This window comes from Phoxinus phoxinus, assembly GCF_949152265.1.
Source record: "Phoxinus phoxinus genome assembly, chromosome: 2".
In the NCBI taxonomy this organism is placed as follows: Eukaryota; Metazoa; Chordata; class Actinopteri; order Cypriniformes; family Leuciscidae; genus Phoxinus; species Phoxinus phoxinus.
The window spans coordinates 38,611,500-38,627,726 of NC_136877.1; positions in this window are offsets into that span (position 1 = coordinate 38,611,500).

Here is a 16,227-nt window from a genome sequence, read left to right on the forward strand (position 1 = left end):
CGTCATGGTCTGGAGTTGATCTGGTTCAATTTTCGTGAAATTCGGAGCAACGGCCTAGGAGGAGTTCGAAAAAGTAGGTTTTTTGGAAAATTCAAAATGGCGGGAAAACTATTATGACGGAAAATGACGTCATAGGGTGCAATCGAATCGTCGTGAGCTCAGGAATCAGAGGAAAAAAGAATTTTGATTCTAGCCCTTACGGTTCAAAAGTTATCAGCATAGACATGAGTGAAACTTTGGACTGTTGGTGGCGCTAGAGGGAATGAGTTGGAGACACCAAAATTGGTGTATTTAATGTTGGGACTGTCCTCTATCAGAATGTCAAATAAAATCAACTTTCCCGCAAGCGGTTCATAGGGCTGCCATAGACTTCAATGGCGGAAGAAGAAACGGAAGAATAATAATAATAAGAACGCCAACAAAAACAATAGGTGCCTCCGCACTTTCAGTGCTTGGCCCCTAAATATAGCTGCAAGCAGCAATCACCGGGGCCAAGCGCAAGCAAGACGACAAGACATGCCAAAGTGGCTGGGAGTGTGAGACCCACTGCAGCAAGGAGCAATTAAAGACATTTGAAGATGAATTTTGGCAAAATGGTTGAAAAATCACATACAATAACTAAAAATATGATTATCACTTTCGACCAATAGGTGGCGCAGTTACGAAACTGATGTGATGTGGTCAGAGTGAAGTGACAATGACACATACAAAGTTTGGTGTCAATATGTCAAGGCATTGCAGATATAAAGCCTGAATAGTCATTTTGGCATCATGCCTCAACTTTGCCACTGCGGTATACGAAAACGGTTTTGTCTATCGACACGAAATCCATAACTTTTACTCGGCACAGTCTGGAGATGACACGATCCGATTTTGGTGAAAATCGGACGTTCGGTCTAGGAGGAGTTCGAAAAAGTAGGTTTTAAAAGAAAATAAAGATGGCGGACAGGAACTTTGATTGACTATGGCAAAATTGGTATCTATGTTTTCAGCATAACCCAAGGAATCTATTGAGATCAGTGTCATTACTATAGGCAAATTTATTCAAAAGTTATTAGCATTTTTGGAAATTTCATTATAACTTTTGACCAAAAGGTGGCGCTGTCTCATAAATTTTTGAGTACTTTTAGGGCGTTGTACTGATGACCCATACTGAGTTTCGTAACGATACGTTCATGCGTTCATAAAATACAGCATTTTAGCACATAATTCAAAATGGCCGACAGCCAAAATGGCCGATATGGGAAAATTGGATATCAGTCGACTCAGCACGATGCCCTGAATCTAACGAGACCACTTTTGTGATTTTTGGACAAACCGTTCAGAAGTTATAAGCAAAAATATAAATTCTTCATATCTCCGGACCAGTAGGTGGCGCTGCGCCGAAACGCAGCATGTAGCCTCAGGTCATGCTTGTGATGACATGTACCAAATTTGGTCTGAATCCGATAAAGCGTTGTGGAGATACGGCCTTACGTCTGTTTTTGCAAGCGCTACGTAAAATTTATTTGCGCGGTATTCGAGAACGGTAATTCGAATCAACTTGAATTCCATAACTTTTTGTTGTCATGGTCTGGAGTTGATCTGGTTCAATTTTCGTGAAATTCGGAGCAACGGCCTAGGAGGAGTTCGAAAAAGTAGGTTTTTCGGAAAATTCAAAATGGCGGGAAAACTATTATGACGGAAAATGACGTCATAGGGTGCAATCGAATCGTCGTGAGCTCAGGAATCAGAGGAAAAAAGAATTTTGTTGATAGGCCTTACGGTTCAAAAGTTATTAGCATACAATTTCTGAAACTTTGGACAGGTGGTGGCGCTAGAGGGAATGAGTTAGAAACACCAAAATTGGTGTATTTGATGTTGGGAATGTCCTCTGTCAGAATGTCAAACCAAAACAACTTTCCCGCATACGCTTCTATGGGCTGCCATAGACGCCCAGTCGGAAGAAAAAGAAGAAGAAGAAGAACCGGAACAGATACAATAGGTGCCCGCACCTTCAGTGCTTGGCCCCTAATAAATATAGCTGCAAGCAGCCATTACGGGGCCAAGCGCAAGCAAGACGACAAGACATGCCAAAGTGGCTGGGAGTGTGTGACCAACTGCAGCAAGGAGCAATTGAAGACATTTAAAGATGAATTTTGGCAAAATGGTTGAAAAATCACATACAATAACTAAAAATATGATTATCACTTTCGACCAATAGGTGGCGCAATTACGAAACTGATGTGATGTGGTCAGAGTGAAGTGACAATGACACATATAAAGTTTGGTGTCAATATGTCAAGGCATTGCAGATATAAAGCCTGAATAGTCATTTTGGCATCATGCCTCAACTTTGCATCTTCGGTATACAAAAACGGTTTTGTCTATCGACACGAAATCCATAACTTTTACTCGGCACGGTCTGGAGATGACACGAACCGATTTTGGTGAAAATCGGACCTTCGGTCTAGGAGGAGTTCGAAAAAGTAGGTTTTAAAAGAAAATAAAGATGGCGGACAGGAAGTTTGACTGACTATGGCAAAATTGGTATCTATGTTTTCAGCATAACCCAAGGAATCTATTGAGATCAGTGTCATTACTATAGGCAAATTTATTCAAAAGTTATTAGCATTTTTGGAAATTTCATTATAACTTTTGACCAAAAGGTGGCGCTGTCTCATAAATTTTTGAGTACCTTTAGGGCGTTGTACTGATGACCCATACTGAGTTTCGTAACGATACGTTCATGCGTTCATAAAATACAGCATTTTAGCACATAATTCAAAATGGCCGACAGCCAAAATGGCCGATATGGGAAAATTGGATATCAGTCAACTCAGCCCGACGCCCTGAATCTAACGAGACCACTTTTGTGATTTTTGGACAAACCGTTCAGAAGTTATAAGCAAAAACATAAATTCTTCATATCTCCGGACCAGTAGGTGGCGCTGCGCCGAAACGCAGCATGTAGCCTCAGGTTATGCTTGTGATGACATGTACCAAATTTGGCCTGAATCCGATAAAGCGTTGTGGAGATACGGCCTTACGTCTGTTTTCGCAAGCGCTACGTAAAATTTATTTGCGCGGTATTCGAGAACGGTAATTCGAATCAACTTGAATTCCATAACTTTTGGTCGTCAAGGTCTGGAGATGATCTGGTTCAATTTTCGTGAAATTCGAAGCAACGGCCTAGGAGGAGTTCGAAAAAGTAGGTTTTTCAGAAAATTCAAAATGGCGGAAAAACTATTATGACGGAAAATGACGTCATAGGGTGCAGTCGAATCGTCATGAGCTCAGGAATCAGAGGAAAAAAGAATTTTGTTTCTAGCCCTTGTGGTTCAAAAGTTATTAGCATAAACATGAGTGAAACTTTGGACAGCTGGTGGCGCTAGAGGGAATAAGTTGGAGACTCCAAATTTGCTATGGTGATAGTTCAGGCTGTCCTCTATCACTCTGCCAATTTTCATAAGTTTCCCGCAAACGGTTCTATAGGCTGCCATAGACGCCCAGTCGGAAGAAAAAAAAGAAAAAGAAAAAGAAAAAGAAAAAGAAATATAGCTGCAAGCAGCAATCACCGGGGCCAAGCGCAAGCAAGACGACAAGACATGCCAAAGTGGCTGGGAGTGTGAGACCCACTGCAGCAAAGAGCAATTAAAGACATTTGAAGATGAATTTTGGCAAAATGGTTGAAAAATCACATACAATAACTAAAAATATGATTATCACTTTCGACCAATAGGTGGCGCAGTTACGAAACTGATGTGATGTGGTCAGAGTGAAGTGACAATGACACATACAAAGTTTGGTGTCAATATGTCAAGGCATTGCAGATATAAAGCCTGAATAGTCATTTTGGCATCATGCCTCAACTTTGCCACTGCGGTATACGAAAACGGTTTTGTCTATCGACACGAAATCCATAACTTTTACTCGGCACGGTCTGGAGATGACACGATCCAATTTTGGTGAAAATCGGACGTTCGGTCTAGGAGGAGTTTGAAAAAGTAGGTTTTAAAAGAAAATAAAGATGGCGGACAGGAAGTTTGGCTGACTATGGCAAAATTGGTATCTATGTTTTCAGCATAACCCAAGGAATCTATTGAGATCAGTGTCATTACTATAGGCAAATTTATTCAAAAGTTATTAGCATTTTTGGAAATTTCATTATAACTTTTGACCAAAAGGTGGCGCTGTCTCATAAATTTTTGAGTACTTTTAGGGCGTTGTACTGATGACCCATACTGAGTTTCGTAACGATACGTTCATGCGTTCATAAAATACAGCATTTTAGCACATAATTCAAAATGGCCGACAGCCAAAATGGCCGATATGGGAAAATTGGATATCAGTCGACTCAGCACGATGCCCTGAATCTAACGAGACCACTTTTGTGATTTTTGGACAAACCGTTCAGAAGTTATAAGCAAAAATATAAATTCTTCATATCTCCGGACCAGTAGGTGGCGCTGCGCCGAAACGCAGCATGTAGCCTCAGGTCATGCTTGTGATGACATGTACCAAATTTGGTCTGAATCCGATAAAGCGTTGTGGAGATACGGCCTTACGTCTGTTTTTGCAAGCGCTACGTAAAATTTATTTGCGTGGTATTCGAGAACGGTAATTCGAATCAACTTGAATTCCATAACTTTTTGTCGGCATGGTCTGTAGATGATCTGATTCAATTTTCATGGAAATTGGAGCAACGGCCTAGGAGGAGTTCGAAAAAGTAGCTTTTTCGGAAAATTAAAAATGGCGGAAAACTTTTCATGGCGCAAAATGACGTCATTGGGTGCAATCGAATCGTCACGAGGTCAGGAATCAGAGGAAAAAAGAATTTTGTTTCTAGCCCTTGTGGTTCAAAAGTTATTAGAATAAACATGAGTGAAACTTTGGACAGTTGGTGGCGCTAGAGGGAATGACTTAGACACACCAAAATTGGTGTATTTAATGTTGGGACTGTCCTCTATCCGAATGTCAAACCATTACAACTTTCCCGCGATCGGTTCTATGGGCTGCCATAGACTCCCAGAGCGGAAGAAGAAGAAGAATTATTTTTGGTACGGGAACAGATACAATAGGTGCCCGCACCTTCAGTGCTTGGCCCCTAATAATAAGGGAACCTTTTTGCCATTTATAGTGCCACCTATGGTCCGATCTGCATGAAACTCGGCACGCTTGTTCACCATGTCATGACACATATGCTCAGCGATTTTCGTGATGTTCTGAGTTTTTGTTTAGGATTTATAGGCTTTTGACTGTATTTTGCCCCGCCCATTTTCCAAATGACCCTGTTATAGCCAACCAAATGCAAAAATTCTACTTTTTTTCAAAAACTATTGATCGAGAGAGTCCAGAGAAATGTCCTAGACTGGTTTGGCTCCGGTCGGGCGAAAAACCAGGGACTAGTTCGCAAAAGTAGGTTTTGGACAAAATTCGACATAGCAGAAATTTTTTCTGGCCTAAATCGAAATCGGAGATGGCCATTTTGTCCGCCTTGAGCCAAGGATTCCAACGATTTGGGGCACTTGATCCTGGGACAAACGGTCTAAGAGCTATGATCAATTTTGAACTTTTGGTTGCTGTAGCGCCACCTATGGGCCATTCGGGGTCATACTCTGATAGGTTGTCCCCAAATTGAGGCCTACCATCTGGCCAGGTTTCACGTCTCTAGGCCTTACGGTTTGGCCTGCACGATGCGTTTTACGAATCCTTAATTACAATAGGGTTTCAGCATTTCATGCTTGAACCCCTAATAAGATTGAAGGCTTTTTGCCAGTTACAGCGCCACCTATGGTCCGATCTCCATGAAACTCTGCATGCTTCCTCACCATGTTCTGACACATATGCTCATCAATTTTGGTGAAGTTCTGAATTTTCATATGGGATTTATAGGCTTTTTAGTGTATTTTGCCACGCCCCTTTTCTAAATGACCCTGTTACAGCCACCCAAATGCAAAAGTTCAACTTTTTTTTCGATATTTATTGATCTAGAGAGTCCAGAGAAATGTCCTAGACTGGTTTGGTTCCGATCTGGTGAAAAACCTAGGACTAGTTTGCAAAAGTAGGTTTCGGACAAAATTCGACATAGCAGAACATTTTTCTGGCCTAAATCGAAATTGGAGATAGCCATTTTGTCCGCCTTGAGCCAGGGATCACAGTGGTGTGAGACACTTGAGTCTAGGACAAACGGACTCTAGGAGTTATGGGCGATGTAGTACTTTTGCACTAAATCTGTAGCTGTAGCACAACGTAAAATTTGTTTGCGCGGTATTTGAGAACGGTGTGACGAATCAACACGAATTCCATAACTTTTTGTCGGTACAGTGTGGAGATGATACGATTCGATTTTGGTGAAAATCGGACAAACGGTCTAGGAGGAGTTCGACAAAGTAGGTTTTGACTGAAAATCAAGATGGCGGACAGGAAGTTCGGCCAAATATGGCAAACTTGGTATCTATGTTCTCAGCGTGACCCAGCGAATCTATTGAGACCAGTGGCATTTCAATAGGCAGATGTATTCAAAGGTTATTAGCCTTTTTGGAAATGTTGTTATAACTTTTGACCACAAGGTGGCGCTGTTTCGAAACTTCTCACGCTCCTTCAGGGCATCGTGCTGATGACCCATACCATGTTTCGTAACAATCCATTCATGCGTTCTTAAAATACAGCATTTTAGCACAAAATTCAAAATGGCCGACAGCCAAAATGGCCGACATGGTAAAATTGGATATCAGTCGACTCAGCATGTTGGCCTGAATCTAACGAGACCAATTTGATGATTTTTGGGCAAACTGTTCAGAAGTTATAAGCAAAAATAGCCATTTTTCATATCTCCGGACCAGTAGGTGGCGCTGCGCCGAAACGCAGCATGTAGCCTCAAGTCATGCTTGTGATGACATGTGGCAAATTTGGTCTGAATCCAACAAAGCGTTGCGGAGATACAGCCTTACGTCTGTTTTCGCAAGCGCTACGTAAAATTTGTTTGTGGGTTTTTTCGAAAATTGCTAAGCGAATCAACTTGAATTCCATAACTTTTTGTCGGCATGGTCTGTAGATGATCTGATTCAATTTTCATGGAAATTGGAGCAACGGCCTAGGAGGAGTTCGAAAAAGTAGCTTTTTCGGAAAATTAAAAATGGCGGAAAACTTTTCATGGCGCAAAATGACGTCATTGGGTGCAATCGAATCGTCACGAGGTCAGGAATCAGAGGAAAAAAGAATTTTGTTTCTAGCCCTTGTGGTTCAAAAGTTATTAGAATAAACATGAGTGAAACTTTGGACAGTTGGTGGCGCTAGAGGGAATGACTTAGACACACCAAAATTGGTGTATTTAATGTTGGGACTGTCCTCTATCCGAATGTCAAACCATTACAACTTTCCCGCGATCGGTTCTATGGGCTGCCATAGACTCCCAGAGCGGAAGAAGAAGAAGAATTATTTTTGGTACGGGAACAGATACAATAGGTGCCCGCACCTTCAGTGCTTGGCCCCTAAATATAGCTGCAAGCAGCAATCACCGGGGCCAAGCGCAAGCAAGACGACAAGACATGCCAAAGTGGCTGGGAGTGTGAGACCAACTGCAGCAAGGAGCAATTGAAGACATTTAAAGATGAATTTTGGCAAAATAGTTGAAAAATCACATTCAATAACTAAAAATATGAGTATCACTTTCGACCAATAGGTGGCGCAATTACGAAACTGATGTGATGTGGTCAGAGTGAAGTGACAATGACACTTACAAAGTTTGGTGTCAATATGTCAAGGCATTGCAGATATAAAGCCTGAATAGTCATTTTGGCATCATGCCTCAACTTTGCCACTGCGGTATACGAAAACGGTTTCGTCTATCGACACGAAATCCATAACTTTTACTCGGCACGGTCTGGAGATGACACGATCCGATTTTGGTGAAAATCGGACGTTCGGTCTAGGAGGAGTTCGAAAAAGTAGGTTTTAAAAGAAAATAAAGATGGCGGACAGGAAGTTTGGCTGACTATGGCAAAATTGGTATCTATGTTTTCAGCATAACCCAAGGAATCTATTGAGATCAGTGTCATTACTATAGGCAAATTTATTCAAAAGTTATTAGCATTTTTGGAAATTTCATTATAACTTTTGACCAAAAGGTGGCGCTGTCTCATAATTTTTTGAGTACCTTTAGGGCGTTGTACTGATGACCCATACTGAGTTTCGTAACGATACGTTCATGCGTTCATAAAATACAGCATTTTAGCACATAATTCAAAATGGCCGACAGCCAAAATGGCCGATATGGGAAAATTGGATATCAGTCGACTCAGTATGACGCCCTGAACCTAACGAGATCACTTTTGTGATTTTTGGACAAACCGTTCAGAAGTTATAGGCAAAAACATAAATTCTTCATATCTCCGGACCAGTAGGTGGCGCTGCGCCGAAACGCAGCATGTAGCCTCAGGTCATGCTTGTGATGACATGTACCAAATTTGGTCTGAATCCGATAAAGCGTAGTGGAGATACGGCCTTACGTCTGTTTTCGCAAGCGCTACGTAAAATTTATTTGCGCGGTATTCGAGAACGGTAATTCGAATCAACTTGAATTCCATAACTTTTGGTCGTCAAGGTCTGGAGATGATCTGGTTCATTTTTCGTGAAATTTGGAGCAACGGCCTAGGAGGAGTTCGAAAAAGTAGGTTTTTCGTCAAATTCAAAATGGCGGAAAAACTATTATGACGGAAAATGACGTCATAGGGTGCAGTCGAATCGTCGTGAGCTCAGGAATCAGAGGAAAAAGGAATTTTGTTTCTAGCCCTTGTGGTTCAAAAGTTATTAGCATAAACATGAGTGAAAGTTTGGACAGCTGGTGGCGCTAGAGGGAATGAGTTGGAGACTCCAAATTTGCTATGGTGATAGTTCAGGCTGTCCTCTATCACTGTGCCAATTTGTATAAGTTTCCCGCAAACGGTTCTATAGGCTGCCATAGACGCCCAGTCGGAAGAAAAAAAAGAAAAAGAAGAAGAAGAAGAACGGGAACAGATACAATAGGTGCCCGCACCTTCAGTGCTTGGCAGTTACGAAACTGATGTGATGTGGTCAGAGTGAAGTGACAATGACACATACAAAGTTTGGTGTCAATATGTCAAGGCATTGCAGATATAAAGCCTGAATAGTCATTTTGGCATCATGCCTCAACTTTGCCACTGCGGTATACGAAAACGGTTTTGTCTATCGACACGAAATCCATAACTTTTACTCGGCACAGTCTGGAGATGACACGATCCGATTTTGGTGAAAATCGGACGTTCGGTCTAGGAGGAGTTCGAAAAAGTAGGTTTTAAAAGAAAATAAAGATGGCGGACAGGAAGTTTGGCTGACTATGGCAAAATTGGTATCTATGTTTTCAGCATGACCCAAGGAATCTATTGAGATCAGTGTCATTACTATAGGCAAATTTATTCAAAAGTTATTAGCATTTTTGGAAATTTCATTATAACTTTTGACCAAAAGGTGGCGCTGTCTCATAATCTTTTGAGTACCTTTAGGGCTTTGTACTGATGACCCATACTGAGTTTCGTAACGATACGTTCATGCGTTCATAAAATACAGCATTTTAGCACATAATTCAAAATGGCCGACAGCCAAAATGGCCGATATGGAAAAATTGGATATCAGTCAACTCAACATGACGCCCTGAATCTATCGAGACCACTTTTGTGATTTTTGGACAAACCGTTCAGAAGTTATAAGCAAAAATAGCCTTTTTTCATATCTCCAGACCAGTAGGTGGCGCTGCGCCGAAACGCAGCATGTAGCCTCAAGTCATGCTTGTGATGACATGTAGGAAGTTTGGTTTGAATACGATTAAGCGATGCGGAGATACAGCCTTATGTCTGTTTTCGCAAGCGCTACGTAAAATTTGTTTGCGCGTTTATCGAAAACGGTTTGACGAATCAACTTGAATTCCATAACTTTTTGTCCCCACAGCCTGAAGATGATCTGGTGCAATTTTGGTGCAAATCGGACAAACCGTCTAGGACGAGTTCGCAAAAGAAGTTTTTTTGGACAATTCAAAATTGCGGCCATATTTTTATGACGGAAAATGACGTCATAGGGTCCAGTCGAATCGTCGTGAGCTCAGGAATCAGAGGAAAAAAGAATTTTGTTGATAGGCCTTACGGTTTAAAAGTTATTAGCATAATATAAGTGAAACTTTGGACAGGTGGTGGCGCTAGAGGGAATGAGTTAGAGACACCAAAATTGGTGCAATTACTGTTGGGAATGTCCTCTATCAGAATGTCAAACCGGAACAACTTTCCCGCATACGCTTCTATGGGCTGCCATAGACGCCCAGTCGGAAGAAGCAGAATAATAATAATAAATATAGCTGCAAGCAGCAATCACCGGGGCCAAGCGCAAGCAAGACGACAAGACATGCCAAAGTGGCTGGAAGTGAGAGACCAACTGCAGCAAGGAGCAATTGAAGACATTTAAAGATGAATTTTGGCAAAATGGTTGAAAAATCACATACAATAACTAAAAATATGATTATCACTTTCGACCAATAGGTGGCGCAGTTACGAAACTGATGTGATGTGGTCAGAGTGAAGTGACAATGACACATACAAAGTTTGGTGTCAATATGTCAAGGCATTGCATATATTAAAGCCTGAATAGTCATTTTGGCATCATGCCTCAACTTTGCCACTGCGGTATACGAAAACGGTTTCGTCTATCGACACGAAATCCATAACTTTTACTCGGCATGGTCTGGAGATGACACGATCCGATTTTGGTGAAAATCGGACGTTCGGTCTAGGAGGAGTTCGAAAAAGTAGGTTTTAAAAGAAAATAAATATGGCGGACAGGAAGTTTGGCTGACTATGGCAAAATTGGTATCTATGTTTTCAGCATAACCCAAGGAATCTATTGAGATCAGTGTCATTACTATAGGCAAATTTATTCAAAAGTTATTAGCATTTTTGGAAATTTCATTATAAGTTTTGACCAAAAGGTGGCGCTGTCTCATAAATTTTTGAGTACCTTTAGGGCGTTGTACTGATGACTCATACTGAGTTTCGTAACGATTCGTTCATGTGTTCATAAAATACAGCATTTTAGCACATAATTCAAAATGGCCGACAGCCAAAATAGCCGATATGGAAAAATTGGATATCAGTCGACTCAGCACGACGCCCTGAATCTAACGAGACCACTTTTGTGATTTTTGGACAAACCGTTCAGAAGTTATAAGCAAAAACATAAATTATTCATATCTCCGGGCCAGTAGGTGGCGCTGCGCCGAAACGCAGCATGTAGCCTCAGGTCATGCTTGTGATGACATGTACCAAATTTGGTCTGAATCCGATAAAGCGTTGTGGAGATACGGCCTTACGTCTGTTTTTGCAAGCGCTACGTAAAATTTATTTGCGCGGTATTCGAGAACGGTAATTCGAATCAACTTGAATTCCATAACTTTTGGTCGTCAAGGTCTGTAGATGATCTGGTTACTTTTTCGTGAAATTCGGAGCAACGGCCTAGGAGGAGTTCGAAAAAGTAGGTTTTTCGTAAAATTCAAAATGGCGGGAAAACTATTATGACGGAAAATGACGTCATAGGGTGCAGTCGAATCGTCGTGAGCTCAGGAATCAGAGGAAAAAAGAATTTTGTTTCTAGCCCTTGTGGTTCAAAAGTTATTAGCATAAACATGAGTGAAACTTTGGACAGCTGGTGGCGCTAGAGGGAATGAGTTGGAGACTCCAAATTTGCTATGGTGATAGTTCAGGCTGTCCTCTATCACTGTGCCAATTTTCATAAGTTTCCCGCAAACGGTTCTATAGGCTGCCATAGACGCCCAGTCGGAAGAAGAAAAAGAAAAAGAAAAAGAAAAAGAAGAATAAGAACGGGAACAGATACAATAGGTGCCCGCACCTTCAGTGCTTGGCCCCTAAAAAGAAGAATAAGAACGGGAACAGATACAATAGGTGCCCGCACCTTCAGTGCTTGGCCCCTAAATATAGCTGCAAGCAGCAATCACCGGGGCCAAGCGCAAGCAAGACGACAAGACATGCCAAAGTGGCTGGGAGTGTGAGACCCACTGCAGCAAGGAGCAATTAAAGACATTTGAAGATGAATTTTGGCAAAATGGTTGAAAAATCACATACAATAACTAAAAATATGATTATCACTTTCGACCAATAGGTGGCGCAGTTACGAAACTGATGTGATGTGGTCAGAGTGAAGTGACAATGACACATACAAAGTTTGGTGTCAATATGTCAAGGCATTGCAGATATAAAGCCTGAATAGTCATTTTGGCATCATGCCTCAACTTTGCCACTGCGGTATACGAAAACGGTTTTGTCTATCGACACGAAATCCATAACTTTTACTCGGCACAGTCTGGAGATGACACGATCCGATTTTGGTGAAAATCGGACGTTCGGTCTAGGAGGAGTTCGAAAAAGTAGGTTTTAAAAGAAAATAAAGATGGCGGACAGGAACTTTGATTGACTATGGCAAAATTGGTATCTATGTTTTCAGCATAACCCAAGGAATCTATTGAGATCAGTGTCATTACTATAGGCAAATTTATTCAAAAGTTATTAGCATTTTTGGAAATTTCATTATAACTTTTGACCAAAAGGTGGCGCTGTCTCATAAATTTTTGAGTACTTTTAGGGCGTTGTACTGATGACCCATACTGAGTTTCGTAACGATACGTTCATGCGTTCATAAAATACAGCATTTTAGCACATAATTCAAAATGGCCGACAGCCAAAATGGCCGATATGGGAAAATTGGATATCAGTCGACTCAGCACGATGCCCTGAATCTAACGAGACCACTTTTGTGATTTTTGGACAAACCGTTCAGAAGTTATAAGCAAAAATATAAATTCTTCATATCTCCGGACCAGTAGGTGGCGCTGCGCCGAAACGCAGCATGTAGCCTCAGGTCATGCTTGTGATGACATGTACCAAATTTGGTCTGAATCCGATAAAGCGTTGTGGAGATACGGCCTTACGTCTGTTTTTGCAAGCGCTACATAAAATTTATTTGCGCGGTATTCGAGAACGGTAATTCGAATCAACTTGAATTCCATAACTTTTTGTCGTCATGGTCTGGAGTTGATCTGGTTCAATTTTCGTGAAATTCGGAGCAACGGCCTAGGAGGAGTTCGAAAAAGTAGGTTTTTTGGAAAATTCAAAATGGCGGGAAAACTATTATGACGGAAAATGACGTCATAGGGTGCAATCGAATCGTCGTGAGCTCAGGAATCAGAGGAAAAAAGAATTTTGTTTCTAGCCCTTGTGGTTCAAAAGTTATTAGCATAAACATGAGTGAAAATTTGGACAGCTGGTGGCGCTAGAGGGAATGAGTTGGAGACTCCAAATTTGCTATGGTGATAGTTCAGGCTGTCCTCTATCACTGTGCCAATTTTCATAAGTTTCCCGCAAACGGTTCTATAGGCTGCCATAGACGCCCAGTCGGAAGAAAAAGAAAAAAAAGAAGAATAAGAACGGGAACAGATACAATAGGTGCCCGCACCTTCAGTGCTTGGCCCCTAAATATAGCTGCAAGCAGCAATCACCGGGGCCAAGCGCAAGCAAGACGACAAGACATGCCAAAGTGGCTGGAAGTGAAAGACCAACTGCAGCAAGGAGCAATTGAAGACATTTAAAGATGAATTTTGGCAAAATGGTTGAAAAATCACATACATTAACTAAAAATATGATTATCACTTTCGACCAATAGGTGGCGCAGTTACGAAACTGATGTGATGTGGTCAGAGTGAAGTGACAATGACACTTACAAAGTTTGGTGTCAATATGTCAAGGCATTGCAGATATAAAGCCTGAATAGTCATTTTGGCATCATGCCTCAACTTTGCCACTGCGGTATACGAAAACGGTTTTGTCTATCGACACGAAATCCATAACTTTTACTCGGCACGGTCTGGAGATGACACGATCCGATTTTGGTGAAAATCGGACCTTCGGTCTAGGAGGAGTTCGAAAAAGTAGGTTTTAAAAGAAAATAAAGATGGCGGACAGGAAGTTTGGCTGACTATGGCAAAATTGGTATCTATGTTTTCAGCATAACCCAAGGAATCTATTGAGATCAGTGTCATTAATATAGGCAAATTTATTCAAAAGTTATTAGCATTTTTGGAAATTTCATTATAACTTTTGACCAAAAGGTGGCGGTGTCTCATAAATTTTTGAGTACCTTTAGGGCGTTGTACTGATGACCCATACTGAGTTTCGTAACGATACGTTCATGCGTTCATAAAATACAGCATTTTAGCACATAATTCAAAATGGCCGACAGCCAAAATGGCCGATATGGGAAAATTGGATATCAGTCAACTCAGCACGACGCCCTGAATCTAACGAGACCACTTTTGTGATTTTTGGACAAACCGTTCAGAAGTTATAAGCAAAAACATAAATTCTTCATATCTCCGGACCAGTAGGTGGCGCTGTGCCGAAACGCAGCATGTAGCCTCAAGTCATGCTTGGTATGACATGTACCAAATTTGGTCTGAATCCGATAAAGCGTTGTGGAGATACGGCCTTACGTCTGTTTTCGCAAGCGCTACGTAAAATTTATTTGCGCGGTATTCGAGAACGGTAATTCAAATCAACTTGAATTCCATAACTTTTGGTCGTCAAGGTCTGGAGATGATCTGGTTCATTTTTCGTGAAATTCGGAGCAACGGCCTAGGAGGAGTTCGAAAAAGTAGGTTTTTCGGAAAATTCAAAATGGCGGGAAAACTATTATGACGGAAAATGACGTCATAGGGTGCAGCCGAATCGTCATGAGCTCAGGAATCAGAGGAAAAAAGAATTTTGTTTCTAGCCCTTGTGGTTCAAAAGTTATTAGCATAAACATGAGTGAAACTTTGGACAGCTGGTGGCGCTAGAGGGAATGAGTTGGAGACTCCAAATTTGCTATGGTGATAGTTCAGGCTGTCCTCTATCACTGTGCCAATTTGTATAAGTTTCCCGCAAACGGTTCTATAGGCTGCCATAGACGCCCAGTCGGAAGAAAAAAAAGAAAAAGAAGAAGAAGAAGAACGGGAACAGATACAATAGGTGCCCGCACCTTCAGTGCTTGGCCCCTAATAAAAATGCTCTCTATATATGGCTAGGCTATATATACATATTTTGAAATAAACACGCAAATAAATTTGCATTAAAAAAATGCATTTAAAATCCACTTGCATATGTCTCTCTTTTTCATTATCTGTATAGGGCTGCCACAGAAACAGGGGTGATGTGTCACTATTTCAGGGATTTCTGTCCCTTAGGGCCATTTTGTGCATGGCATACCAAAAAACATCACTTTTATGACGGAAAATGACGTCATAGGGTGCAGTCAAATCGTAATGAGCTCAGGAATCAGAGGAAAAAAGAATTTTGTTTCTAGCCCTTGAATTCCATAACTTTTGGTCGTCAAGGTCTGGAGATGATCTGGTTCATTTTTCGTGAAATTCGGAGCAACGGCCTAGGACGAGTTCGCAAAAGTAGGTTTTTCGGAAAATTCAAAATGGCGGGAAAACTTTTATGACGGAAAATGACGTCATAGGGTGCAGTCAAATCGTAATGAGCTCAGGAATCAGAGGAAAAAAGAATTTTGTTTCTAGCCCTTGTGGTTCAAAAGTTATTAGCATAAACATGAGTGAAACTTTGGACAGCTGGTGGCGCTAGAGGGAATAAGTTGGAGACTCCAAATTTGCTATGGTGATAGTTCAGGCTGTCCTCTATCACTCTGCCAATTTTCATAAGTTTCCCGCAAACGGTTCTATAGGCTGCCATAGACGCCCAGTCGGAAGAAAAAAAAGAAAAAGAAAAAGAAAAAGAAAAAGAAGCAGAATAAGAACGGGAACAGATACAATAGGTGCCCGCACCTTCAGTGCTTGGCCCCTAATAATAATAAGAACGCCAACAAAAACAATAGGTGCCTCCGCACTTTCAGTGCTTGGCCCCTAATAATTCGGGCAAGCTTAAAAAATAACTTGAAAACACCTAGTTAGTCATGATATGTCATTTCATGTTATCACAGTCTTATATGATCATGATGATAATATTTTACTCCTAATAATCAAAAGTCAATTGCTGCGTTTCAATGAAGCTAATGTCATGGTTTTAATGTGTGCTTTGTGGATGGTTGCACATTTGTGCTCGGCTATGGGAATAAATAATATTGTACCAATTTTGGGAAAAATTGCCAATGAAGTGACACATGCAGATCCATTTACAG